Source organism: Somniosus microcephalus, chromosome 10 (genome assembly GCF_052327205.1).
Source record: "Somniosus microcephalus isolate GS21.2 chromosome 10, FLI_Smic_1.0, whole genome shotgun sequence".
Taxonomy (NCBI): Eukaryota; Metazoa; Chordata; class Chondrichthyes; order Squaliformes; family Somniosidae; genus Somniosus; species Somniosus microcephalus.
The window spans coordinates 237,370,506-237,384,387 of NC_140996.1; the positions used below are offsets into that span (position 1 = coordinate 237,370,506).

Below are 13,882 nucleotides of genomic sequence, written 5' to 3' on the forward strand. Positions count from 1 at the left end.
AGAGCGAGAGACAGAGAGACAGAGAGAGCAAGCGAGAGAGACAGAGCGACAGCGTGAGAGACAGAGTGAGAGAGCGAGAAAGGGAGCGAGAGAGAGAGCGAGAGAGAGAGAGAGCGAGCGAGAGAGCGAGCGAGAGAGAGAGAGAGCGAGAGAGAGAGCGAGAGAAATAAGGAAATCAGCTGACCCTGACAGTGAAATGATAACTGTCAACATGTACAATAACGGGACAATAATGGTGCAAGGCAACCACAAAGACTTTGAAACGGCCTTCCAGACACTGAAAGGACTAGGAGAGAAGGGAGGGACCAGCCCCAGTGAAACTACCACACACACTCCCCCCACTACTTGCAGCTCACCAGGAGTAATGCAGCCTGGCCAGGAGGGGAGGGAGCCCCCCAGTTCTGACCAGGCACACACCCTGGGGCCCCACAACCCCCTGTTACAATTACAGGAGCAGTTCACCCGGCTGGAGTTGGAGCTGGTTAAGCTTAAAGAGGAGGCAGATGAACTGAAAAGTGATCAAGAAAGCAGCACCTCAGCACTGAAGCAAGAACAAAAGCAAGACAGGGAGAGCTACAAGAGAGAGCTGACTTCACCTAAGAAGCAGGTGAAAGAGCTGCAGAAAGAAGGGGAGAGCTACAGGGGAGAGATAGCGGCATTGGCCCAGCAGCTAGAGGCCAGAGACAAGACAGTGCAGAGCCCTACTGGGCAGCAGCACTCTTCCACAGAGCAACAGCAGCAGACCCACACTACAGGGAGAGCCACTCAGACCAACCAGCAAAATGAAACCCAATATGCCGCCCCCACTTTGGAACCACAGCCGAGCCGCTCACAAGAGGAGCGCACACACCAGACACGACCCCCCCCAGTCCAACACACAACCGGTGAGTCCAGGCGAGAGTCATCAGCCAGTAAACACCAACAAAGCTGACATCGTAATACTCATAGACTCAAATGGGAAATTCCTCCGGGAGAAAAAGCTCTTCCCTACACATAAAGTAGACAAGATCCAACATCAGACAAAGCCCTGGAATGGCTGGCCACAACCCAATTAGGCTCCCCACAACACATCATAATACACACCGGCACAAATGACCTAAAGGCCCAGCAGAAAAGGGTAGCAACATCTCTCCGAACAGTGATTGAGAAGGCAAGCACCACCTTCCCAAACACTAGAATCACTGTTTCCACACTGTTGCCGAGAAAAGACTTTAACAACAGAACAATCCACGAGATAAATGCCAGCATAGCAAGAGACTGTGAATTAAAACATAACGTGCACCTAGCCCAACACCCCACCCTCGATGTGGAATGTCTTCACGACCACGTCCATCTCCACAAGGAGCGAATGCCGGTCTTTGGTAAAGCCCTGAAGGACGTCGCTCTTAACCGGGTCCACACCCAGACGCCAAGAGGACCCCCCCCCCCCGGCCACCAGAGACCAGCGGGGTACAGACCAGGACTACTACAGAGACCACCACCACACCAACCAGGACCAGAGAGGATCCCCATGTACAACACCAATGTCGGACCTGCACCACTCCTGCCCTACAGGGGAACAGGACCACCCCCAGCCAGGCAGAGGGAGAGGTGCTCAGGACGGACGCAATACTACAGGCAGAGACAATCCATTAAGAGACATAATGCAGACGCTCAGCAGCATCTACTCCCGCCTTATGGATCAGGAAGCTTAAGGACTAGTTGTTAGAAAGAGTTGTAACCAATTATTCTCAGCATTTATAGACGCTTGAAATGTTCTTTTTTCCTCATTTAAACACGATAAACACATATCACTATTTATCATATTTTAACCTATCACAGTAAAAGACCAATCTTAGCATGAAATGCTTGTATATCTCAACCTGGAATATCCAAGGCCTACGCTCTTCTGTGCTTGGCCTGAAGAGTGGGACCTCAGAGTTCCTAGGTGAAATCAAAGATCTGGACATTATCTTTTTGCAGGAAACCTGGTGTAGAGGAGAAGGGCCCACTGGTTGTCCCCCTGGGTACACAGAGCTGGTGGTCCCCTCCAATAAACTACCAGGAGTAACCCAGGGCAGAGACTCTGGAGGCATACTGATTTGGTTTAAAGCAGAGCTTAGGAATTACATTAAATTTATAGAGAAGGGCAAAAACCACTTATGGCTCAAGATTAAGAGGGGCATCATTTCTAGCATGCAAGATGTTTTCATTTGCGCACTCTATATCCCCCCGACAGAATCCCCGTACTTCAAAGAGGACACCTTCTCCAACATTGAGAGGGAGATTATCCAATTCCAGGCCCAGGGGAACGTGTTGATCTGTGGTGACCTCAACTCAAGAACTGGCGAAGAACCAGACTTTACCAGTACTCAGGGGAATAATTACATATTTGGGAATAACCACTTTGATCTCCCTTTTCATTCACACAGGTATAACTGCGACAAACAGACAAATGCTAACGGAAAACAGCTCCTGCAGCTCTGTCGAAGCCTGGGTCTGTACATTGCCAATGGTAGGTTCAAGGGAGACTCCCTAGGAAGATCCACCTATTGCTCACCTCTTGGATTCAGCACCGTAGACTATATGATTACGGATCTGGACCCATCCTCTTTCAGAGCATTCACAGTCAAACCACAAACAACACTGTCAGACCACAGCCAAATTACTGCGTATCTTAAAAGGACAGAAACAACCAACACAGAAACACAGCCCAGTAAGCTGTACAACATTAAAAAATCCTACAGATGGGTCAAAGACAGCACGGAAAAATACCAGAAAGCAATTAGCAATGAATCAACTCAAGCTCTCTTGGACACCTTTCTGGAAAGCACATACACTCACAATAAAGAAGGCGTAAACCGGGCAGTGAATAACCTAAATAATATTTTTGATAATTTGGCATCAATGTCAAACTTTAAAGTTCGCAAGAATAAACCCAAAACAAAAAACCACGAAAAATGGTTTGATTCAGACTGCCATAACATGAGGAAAAAACTCAGAAAAATATCAAACCAAAAACACAGACAACCAGAAAACGAGGAATTACGCCTTACTTGTCAGGCACTAACACAATACAAAAACACACTCAGAACCAAGAAAGAACAGTATATTAAGAATAAACTCAGCTCCATTGAGGAATCTATTGATTCTAATTGTTTCTGGGACAACTGGAATACATTACACAAAAAGCAACACGACGAATTGCCCATTCAAAATGGAGACACATGGGAAAACCATTTTGAAAAATTATACCAGAAAAACACACTAAGCCCAGAGCAAGATCAAATATGTAAAAAACTGGAAAAGCTCGAACTGGCCATAAAAGATAACCAAAACCCGTTAGACTCCCTAATAACTGAAAAAGAGCTATTTGAAAAACTCAAGGACCTGCGACCAAGAAAAGCTTGCGGTGCAGATGGCATCCTAAACGAGATGATTAAACACACGGAGGGTTAAAATGAAATTGGCTATCCTAAAACTCTTCAACTTGGTTCTGAGTGTCGGTTACTTCCCTGATATCTGGAACAAAGGACTCATAACGCCCATATACAAAAGTGGAGACAAAGTTGACCCAAATAACTATCGAGGCATCTGTGTGAACAGTAACCTGGGGAAGGTATTCTGTAGTATCATAAACCAAAGACTTATAAACTTCCTTGAGGAGCACAATGTCTTGAGTAAAAGCCAAATTGGATTCTTACCAAATTATAGAACATTGGATCATATCTTCACCCTACACACCCTAATTGACAAACATGTTCACCAAAACAAAAGCAAAATTTTTGCCTGCTTTATAGATTTCCAGAAGGCTTTCGATTCTATTTGGCACGACGGTCTATTCTTGAAACTTATTGAAAGTGGTGTAGGGGGAAAAATATATGATGTAATTAAATCAATGTATACAAACAATAAATGTGCAGTTAAAATTGGAGACAAACAAAATACTTCTCACAGGGGCGTGGCGTGGCGCAGGGCTCGCCCATCTCACCGACACTCTTTAATATTTACATAAATGGATTGGCAAAACTACTTGAACAATCTACAGCACCTGGCCTAGCCCTGTATGACTCCAAGGTTAAATTCCTCCTCTAGGCAGATGACCTGGTTCTGCTCTCACCAACTGAGGAGGGTCTACAGCAGAACCTGGATCTGCTAGAGTCGTTCTGTCAGACCTGGGCCATGACAATAAACCCCCAAAAAACCAAAGTTCTTCTGTTCCAGCAAAGATCCAGACATCAGGGACCCAGAATAAATTTCACACTAGGAACAACTAAAATTGAACAAACTACAAACTACACATACTTAAGCTTAAAAATCAGTTCTACGGGAAATTTTCAACTGGCTGTGAATGAACTGAAAGAGAAAGCAAAAAGGGCTTTCTGTGCCATTAAAAAGTCAATCCAAATAGAAATCCCAATTGGCATTTGGGTCAAAATTTTTAAATCAGTAATTGAACCAATTGCACTCTATGGCAGTGAGGTGTGGGGTCCGCTAACACAACAAGAATTTGCAAAATGGGACAAACACCCAATTGAGATCCTACACGCAGAATTCTGTAAACGTATCCTCCGGACTCAGAGGAAAACCGCAAACAATGCATGCAGGGCAGAACTAGGCCAATATCCACGACTAATTAATATCCAAAAAAGAGCCACCAAATTTTGGAAACACCTAAAAATGAGCAACCCCCCACTGTTATCATTACGAAGCCCTGAAATGCCAAGAGAGGATCATAAAGAAGAGTCCCCTCAGTCAACTAGTCCTGGGACTCAGTGAAGAAACTACTAACACTACTAATAACCAGCTCCAGGACAGTGACATCGTAGCACAGAGAATTCGACCCAACACAATTGTCACTAAACAAAAGGAAAAATATCTGACCTATTGGACAGAAACAACAAAAACCCAAAACAAACTCGATTGCTACTTGGCCCTAAACAGACAATACAACATGGCTGAATACCTGACGACGGTAAAAGATAGCAAATTGAGAAAAACTTTGACTATGTACAGACTTAGTGAGCATAGCCTGACCATCGAAAAAGGCAGACACAGGCAGACCTGGCTGCCAAGAGAGGACAGGATATGCTCTCACTGCAGTCAGGGAGTGGTGGAGACAGAGATGCACTTCCTCACAGCTTGTGGAAACTATCAGGGCATAAGGGGGAATTTCTACCCAAAATTCATAAAAATATGCCCTGATTCAAAAATTTGAATGACGACCAAAGACTCCCATACCTATTAGGGGAACAGAGAAATTGCGTAACTTTAGCGGCAAACTATGTTACAGCTTGCCATAAGCAGAGGGACAACCATTAAACCTAAGAAAAGATTATATGCATATTATATGAGTGTATCACAGGGATAGATCTGTTTATACACTGTATGGATAGATCTGCGTTTATGTGTTCAACCATAAATGTTTTTTCGGCGCTTTGGCAACATAAGATGTACCTTGTCATGCCAATAAAGCAATTTGAATTGAATTGAATTGAGAGACAGAGAGAGCGACAGTGAGAGGGGGCGACAGCGAGAGAGGGCGACAGCGAGAGAGAGCGACAGCGAGAGAGACAGAGAGAGAGACAGAGACAGCGAGAGACAGAGACAGAGAGAGCGGGAGCGAGAGTCAGATAGAAACAGAGAGAGAGACAGACAGACAGAGAGAGCAAGCGAGAGACAGAGAGAGAGATAGAGACAGAGTCACATCGAAACAGAGAGGGAGCGCGAGAGGGAGGGAGCGCGGGAGGGAGGGAGCGTGGGAGGGAGGGAGCGCGGGAGGGAGGGAGCGCGGGAGGGAGGGAGCGCGGGAGGGAGGGAGCGCGGGAGGGAGGGAGGGAGGGGAAGCGAGAGAGAGAGGGACCGAGAGAGAGAGAGAGGGACCGAGAGAGAGGGAGGGACCGAGAGAGAGAGAGAGAGAGAGGGACCAAGAGAGAGGGGGACCGAGAGAGAGGGGGACCGAGAGAGAGAGAGGGGGACCGAGAGAGAGAGAGGGGGACCGAGAGAGAGAGAGGGGGACCGAGAGAGAGAGAGAGGGGGACCGAGAGAGAGAGAGAGGGGACCGAGAGAGAGGGGGACCAATAGGGGGGGACCGAGAGAAAGAGGGACCGAGAGAGAGAGGAACCACTGGTTCTCCTTTATCTATTCTACCAGTTACATTCTCAAAAAATTCCAGTAGATTAGTCAAGCACGATTTACCTTTCGTAAATCCATGTTGACTTTGTCTGATCCTGTCACGGTTTATTCCAACTCTTGGCTTCCTGTCTGCCAACCAGTTCTCTATCCAAGTCAGTACCTTGCCCCCAATCCCATGTGCCTTAACTTTACACGCTAATCTCTTACGCGGGACCTTATCGAAAGCCTTCTGAAAGTCCAAATACACCACATCCACTGGTTCTCCCTTATCTATTTTACCAGTTACATCCTCAAAAAATTCCAGTGGATTAGTCAAGCACGATTTACCTTTTGTCAATCCATGTTGACTTTGTCCGATCCTGTCACTGTTTTCCAAGTGCTCTGCTATTACATCTTTTATAATGGACTCTAGCATTTTCCCCACTACCGATGTCAGGCTTACCGGTCTATAATTCCCCGTTTTCTCTCTACCACCTTTTTTGAATAGTGGGGTAACATTAGCTATCCTCCAATCCATGGGAACCGTTCCAGAGTCTATCGAGTTCTGGAAGATGACCAGCAATGCATCTACTATTTCTAGGGCCACCTCCTTAAGTACCCTAGGATGTAGATTATCAGGCCCTGGGGATTTATCAGCCTTCAATCCCGTCAATTTCCTTACAAATACTCATTCAATTCCTCCCTCTCATTAGACCATATGTTCCCCGACATCTCTGGGAGGTTATCTGTGTCCTCCTTTGTGAAGACAGAACCAAAGTATGTATTTAATTGGTCTGCCATTTCTTTGTTCCCCGTTATAAATTCCCCTGATTCTGACTGCAAGGGACCTACGCTTGACTTCACTAATCTTTTTCTCTTCACATATCTATAGAAGCTTTTACAGTCAGTTTTTATGTTCCCTGAAAGCTTACTCTCATACTCTATTTCCCCCCTCTTAATTAATCCCTTTGTCCTCCTTTGCTGAATCCTAAACTGCTCCCAATCCGCAGGTTTGCTGCTTTTTCTGGCCAATTTCTATGTCCTCTCCTTGGATACTTATGCTAACCCTAATTTCCCTTGTTAGCCACGGTTGAGTCACCTTTTTTGTTTTATTTTTATGCCAAACAGGGATGGACAAATTCTGTAGTTCATCCATGCGATCTTTAAATGTTTGCCATTGCCTATCCACCGTCAACCCTTTAAGTAACGTTCCCCAATCCATCCTAGCCAACTCGTGCCACATACCATCGTAGTTTCCTTTATTTAAATTCAGGACCCTAGTCTCTGAGTCAAATACTTCACTCTCCAGTTTAATGAAGAATTCTATCATATTATGATCGCTCCTACCCAAGGGGCCTCGCACAACAAGATTGCTAATTAATCCTTTCTCATTACATAATACCCAGTCTAAGATGGCCTGATCTCTAGTTGGTTCCTCGACATATTGGTCCAGGAAACCATCCTGTATACACTCTAGGAATTCCTCCTCCACAGTATTGTTATTAATTTGGTTAGCCCAATCTATATGTAGATTAAAGTCACCCATGATAACTGCTATGCCCTTATTGCACGTGTCTCTAATTTCCCATTTAATGCCATCCCCAACCTCAGCATTACTGTTTGGGGGTCTGTATACAACTCCCACTAACGTTTTCTGCCCCTTGGTATTTCTCAGCTCTACCCATACAGGTTCCACATCATCAGAGCTAATATCCTTCCTTACTATTGTGTTAATCTCCTCTTTAACCAGCAATGCTACCCCACCTCCTTTTCCTTTTTTCCTGTCCTTCCTGAATATTGAATACCCCTGGATGTTGAATTCCCAGTCTTGGTCACCCTGGAGCCATGTCTCCGTAATCCCAATTATATCATATATCCGTTTACATCTATTTGTGCAGCTAATTCATCCACCTTATTATGAATGTTCCTCGCATTAAGACACAAAGCCTTCAGGCTTGATTTTTTAACACTCTTAGTCCTTTTAGAATTATTATTTACTGTGGCCCTGTTTGATTTACACCCTTGATTTCTCTGCCTTCCACTTTTGCTTTTCTCCTTCCTGTCTTTTGTTTCTATCCTTGCTTCCCTTTCCTCTGTCTCCCTGCACAGGTTCCCAACCCCCTGCCATTTTAGTTTAAACCCTCCCCAACAGCACTAGCAAACACTCCCCCTAGGACATCGGTTCCGGTCCCACCCAGTCACTTATACTCATCCCCGGCAAAACAGGTGCTCATGGAATGAAGTCAGGAGCGGGGACTGAAGTATCACACCATGCAATGCGTGTGCCCCAACAGCAGGGTACCAGCTCCGTCACTTCAGCCTGCTCCAATCAGCTATCCTGCGCTCCTGATTCTGGGATCCATTATCTTGGAGGGGCTGTGATCTGGAACAGGAGCAGTCCAGGATTACAGACAGTGTCACACTACACCACAGCGCTCCCTCTCAGCATATCCATCAGGTTTCTCAATTATCCCACACACAGACCTGCCATCAATCCCACTCCCAGTGTGCCGAAACCTGCGGCGAATTTCCAACACTACCTGCTTTCAATTACAATGACTGCCTTACCCAGGGGTCACTGGACAGTGATCAGGAGCAGGAACCCGGGCTGATTTCCCCTCTCTTACCCAGGGGTCAATGGACAGTGATCAGGAGCAGGAACCCTGGCTGATTTTCCCCTCTCTCTAACCCAGGGGTCACTGGACAGTGATCAGGAGCAGGAACCCTGGCTGATTTTCCCCTCTCTCTAACCCAGGGGTCACTGGGCAGTGATCAGGAGCAGGAACCCTGGCTGATTTCCCCTCTCTCTAACCCAAGGGGTCATTCGACAGTGATCAGGAGCAGGAACCCTGGCTGATTTCCCCTCTCTCTAACCCAGGGGTCACTGGACAGTGATCAGGAGCAGGAACCCTGGCTGATTTTCCCCTCTCTCTAACCCAGGGGTCACTGGGCAGTGATCAGGAGCAGGAACCCTGGCTGATTTTCCCCTCTCTCTAACCCAAGGGGTCATTCGACAGTGATCAGGAGCAGGAACCCTGGCTGATTTCCCCTCTCTCTAACCCAGGGGTCACTGGACAGTGATCAGGAGCAGGAACCCTGGCTGATTTTCCTCTCTCTCTAACCCAGGGGTCACTGGGCAGTGATCAGGAGCAGGAACCCTGGCTGATTTTCCCTCTCTCTTACCCAGGGGTCACTGGACGGTTTGGCCGGACCAGGGTTTTATACAGGACTTGGAAACAGCATCTCCCCTCCACCTGACCACACCCCTGAAAACAAAGGAGTTCACTTCTGTTGGGTGCATTGCTACAGAATAGGTTTTTAATGATTTCCGCGGATGCCTCTCCCATGCCCTCCTCCCTAAGCTGTGGGGGTGGGGGGGGGAGCAGGGGGAGATAGTACAGAGTCCGACCGTACTGGCTGCCTGTCAACTTGCCCCGCTGCTCAGCACAGGGTTTGTGGCTTCAGTCAGCAGACGCAGGGAGCACTGCAGACTCCGGTCAGAGACCATCAGCTGAGAAATGACAGGGTGCCAGCACGTCTGGCCGTTTGGTCCCTGTATATCAGAGACTGGAGACAGACCCCCTCTCTCTCTGCACCAATAGATCAGCACACAGCTGTTCACCACACTTCACAGTTAAAATAGATTCTGATGTCATACTTTTGTGTCAGATATATTTAGCTTCACTATTGAAGGTTCGGCAATGCAGTAATCGAGTCTGGATGAGGGTTTCAGCAGCGGATGAGCTGAGGCAAAGGCAGAGACAGAGACGGGTGATGTTACAGAGGTGGAGGTCTTTGTGATGGAGCGGGTTATGGGGTCGGCAGCTCATCTCGGTCGATTGGGACCAGTCTGGTCCAGCCCGATCCAGTGGACAGGGAGGGGGGTGGAGTCAGGTCAAGGGTCGAGTTTGTGCCAGCACAGGATTGTGAAGGTGAAGCATCCTACTGTCTGTTAAACAGCACTGGGTAAATATCGGCTTCATGTCTGTGGCACACAATCAGATCATCACTCGGATTCTACAGCTCCAGATTTGGAAGCGAGATTCACTTCATGCAGTACAAAAGCAAAATACAGCGGATGCTGGAAATCTGAAATAAAAAGAGAAAATGCTGGAAATACTCAACAGGTCAGGCAGCATCCATCAGTGGAGAGAGAAAGTGTTAACATTTCAGGTCGATGGCCCTTCGTCAGAACTGTTAAGTGAACGGCAGCGTAGTGGTAATGTCACTGCGCTAGTAATCCCGAGGCCTGGGCTAGTAATCCAGAGACGCGAGTTCAAATCCCACCACGGCAGCTGGGGAATTTAAATTCAGTTAATTAAATAAATCTGGAATGAAAAGCTAGTATCAGTAATGGTGACCATGAAACTATCGGATTGTCATATAAACCCATCTGGTTCACTAATGCCCTCCCTTTAGGGAAGGAAATCTGCCGTCCTTACCCGGTCTGGCCGATATGTGACTCCAGACTCACAGCAATGTGGTTGACTCTTACAAACGGCCTAACAAGCCATTCAGTTGTAACAAACCGCTATGAAACAAAACAATCAGAATGAAACCAGACCACCCGGCATACTGCAGCGGTTCAAGGCGGCGGCTCAACACCACCTTCTCAATGGCATTTAGGGATGGGCAATAAATGCTGGCCTTGCCAGCGACGCCCACATCCCATAAACAAATTTTAAAAAACAGCTCTGCAATCCCTTCCCTAAACCTATAGAAATGTAAGGTGATGTGGTGGACAGCATGGAACAGGTTTATATACACACACACACACGCACTCTCTCACAGACAGATTCACAGAGACAGACACATCTTGCAACCATCTTCAGCTAGAAGTGCCGAGTGGATGATCCATATCAGCCACCTCCCGACATCCCCATCATCACAGGAGCCAGTCTTCAGCCAATTCGATTCACTTTAGCCAAGCTGTTCCAGTACAGCTATAACACTGGCATCTATCTGACAATGTGGAAAACTGCCCACAAAAAGCAGGACAAATCCAATCCGGCCAATTACCGCCCCATCAGTCTACGCTCAATCATCAGCAAAATGATGGAAGGTGTCATCAACAGTGCTGTCAAGCGGCACTTACTCACCAATAACCTGCTCACTGATGCCCAGTTTGGGTTCCGCCAGGACCACTCGGCTCCCGACCTCATTAGGACAACCTCAAAGGAGGACACAAATAACCTCCCAGAGATGTCGGGGAACATAGGGTCTAATGAGAGGGAGGAACTGAAAGAAATCAGTATTTGTAGGGAAATGGTGTTAGGGAAATTGACGGGATTGAAGGCCGATAAATCCCCAGGGCCTGATAATCTACATCCCAGGGTACTTAAGGAAGTGGCCCTAGAAATAGTAGATGCATTGCTGGTCATCTTCCAAAATTCTATAGACTCTGGAACGGTTCCCATGGATTGGAGGGTAGCTAATGTTACCCCACTATTCAAAAAAGGTGGTAGAGAAAACGGGGAATTATAGACCGGTAAGCCTGACATCGGTAGTGGGGAAAATGCTAGAGTCCATTATAAAAGATGTAATAGCAGAGCACTTGGAAAACAGTGACAGGATCGGACAAAGTCAACATGGATTGACAAAAGGTAAATCATGCTTGACTAATCTACTGGAATTTTTTGAGGATGTAACTGGTAGAATAGATAACGGAGAACCAGTGGATGTGGTGTATTTGGACTTTCAGAAGGCTTTCGATAAGGTCCCGCATAAGAGATTAGCGTGTAAAGTTAAGGCACATGGGATTGGGGGCAAGGTACTGACTTGGATAGAGAACTGGTTGGCAGGCAGGAAGCAAAGAGTTGGAATAAACTGGTCTTTTTCCGAGTGGCAGGCAGTGACTAGTGGGGTACCGCAGGGATCGGTCCTAGGACCCCAGCTATTCACAATACATATTAATGATCTAGACGAGGGAACTAGATGTAATATCTCCAAGTTTGCAGACGACACAAAGCTGGGTGGGCGTGTGTGCTGTGAGGAGGATGCCGAGAAACTCCAGTATGATTTGGACAGGTTGGGTGATTGGGCAGATGCATTATCATGTGGATAAATGCGAGGTTATCCACTTTGGTGGCAAAAACAGGAAGGCAGATTATTATCTGAACGGCAATAGATTGGGAGAAGGGGAGTGCAACGAGACCTGAGTGTCCTTGTGCACCAGTCGCTGAAGGTAAGCATGCAGGTGCAGCAGGCAGTTAAGGCGGCAAATGGTATGTTGGCCTTCGTAGCGAGAGGGTTCGAGTATATATTCAGTGACCCCGCCTCCACAGCTCTCTGAGGCAGAGAATTCCACAGATTCACCACCCTCCGAGAAGAAATTCCTCTTCATTTCCGATTTAAATGGGTGCCCCCTTATTCTGAAATTATGCCCCCTAGTTCTAGATTCCCCCACGAGGGGAAACATCCTCTCTGCATCTACCCTGTCCAGCCCCTTCAGAATCTTCTATGTTCAATAAGATCCCCTCTCATTCTTCTAAACTTCAGTGAGTATAGACCCAACCTTTCTTCATAAGACAACCCCTTCATCTCCGGAATGAACCTCGTGAACCTTCTCTGAACTGCCTCCAATGCAAGTATATCCCTCCTTAAATAAGGAGACCAAAACTGTACACAGTACTCCAGGTGTGGTCTCGCCAACACCCTCTACAGTTGTAACAGGACTTCCCTACCTTTGCAATGAATAACTTTACAGAATGGGCAGACAAGTGGCAGATGGAATTTAATACAGAGAAGTGTGAGGTGATGCATTTTGTCAGAAGGAACAGGGAGAGGCAATATACACTTAATGGCACAGTTTTAAAGAGTGTGCAGGGACAGAGGGACCTGGGAGTTAATGTGCATAGGTCCCTGAAGGTGGCAGGACATATTGAGAGAGTGGTTAGCAAAGCATATGGGATCTTGGGCTTCATAAATAGAGGTATTGAGTACAAAAGTAGAGAGGTTATGCTGAACCTTTATAAAGCGCTGGTTAGGCCACAACTGGAGTATTGCGTCCAGTTCTAGTCACCACACTTTAGGAAGGATGTGAAGACCCTTGAGAGGGTGCAGAGGAGATTTACCAGAATGATTCCGGGGATGGGGGATCTTAGCTACAAGGACAGGTTTGAGAAGCTGGATTTGTTTTCATTAGAGCAAAGGAGGTTGCGGGGTGATTTGATAGAGGTGTACAAGATTATGACGGGTTTGGATAGGCTAGACGGGGAAAGGCTGTTCCCACGAGTTGATGGTACAAGGATTAGGGGACACAGATTTAAGGTTTTGGGCAAGAGATACAGGGGGGACGTGAGGAAAAACTTTTTAACGCAGCGAGTGGTGAGGACCTGGAACTCGCTGCCGACGGAAGCGGTGGAAGCGGAGACACTCGGTGTTTTCAAGGGGAGACTGGATAGGCACTTGAGGGAAATAAACTTGCAGGGCTACGGGGATAGAGCGGGGGAATGGGACTGACTGGATTGCTCCACAGAGAGCCGGCACCGACTCGATGGGCCGAATGGCCTCCTTCTGTGCCATTATGTTATGACTCTATGTTATGACAGGAACAAGGATGTCTTGCTGCAGTTGTACAGGGCCTTGGTGAGACCACACCTTGAGTATTGTGTGCAGTTTTGGTCGCCTTATCTGAGGAAGGATGTTCTCGCCATGGAGGGAGTGCAGCGAAGATTCACCAGACATGATACCTGGGATGGCAGGAATGATGTATGAGGAGAGATTGGGTCGATTGGGCTTATGCTCGCTGGAGTTTAGAAGAATGAGAGGGGATCTCATTGAAACTTGT

The 13,882-nt window shown here is 47.0% G+C and overlaps 1 protein-coding gene across 5 annotated transcripts in view; it reads right to left on the minus strand.

Moving 5' to 3' along the window:
* Nucleotides 1-13,882, minus strand: part of ilk (integrin-linked kinase) — a 122,382-nt gene that overhangs the window by 52,479 nt on the left and 56,021 nt on the right. The window contains exon 1 of one of the 5 annotated variants that reach the window (XM_085999861.1): nt 9,752-10,156. The exons of the other annotated variants lie outside the window; for them this stretch is intronic. The gene's annotated coding sequence lies outside the window, so the exon portion shown is untranslated. Of the gene's footprint in view, nt 1-9,751; nt 10,157-13,882 lie in introns of those variants that run through there. 5 annotated transcript variants of the gene reach the window in all.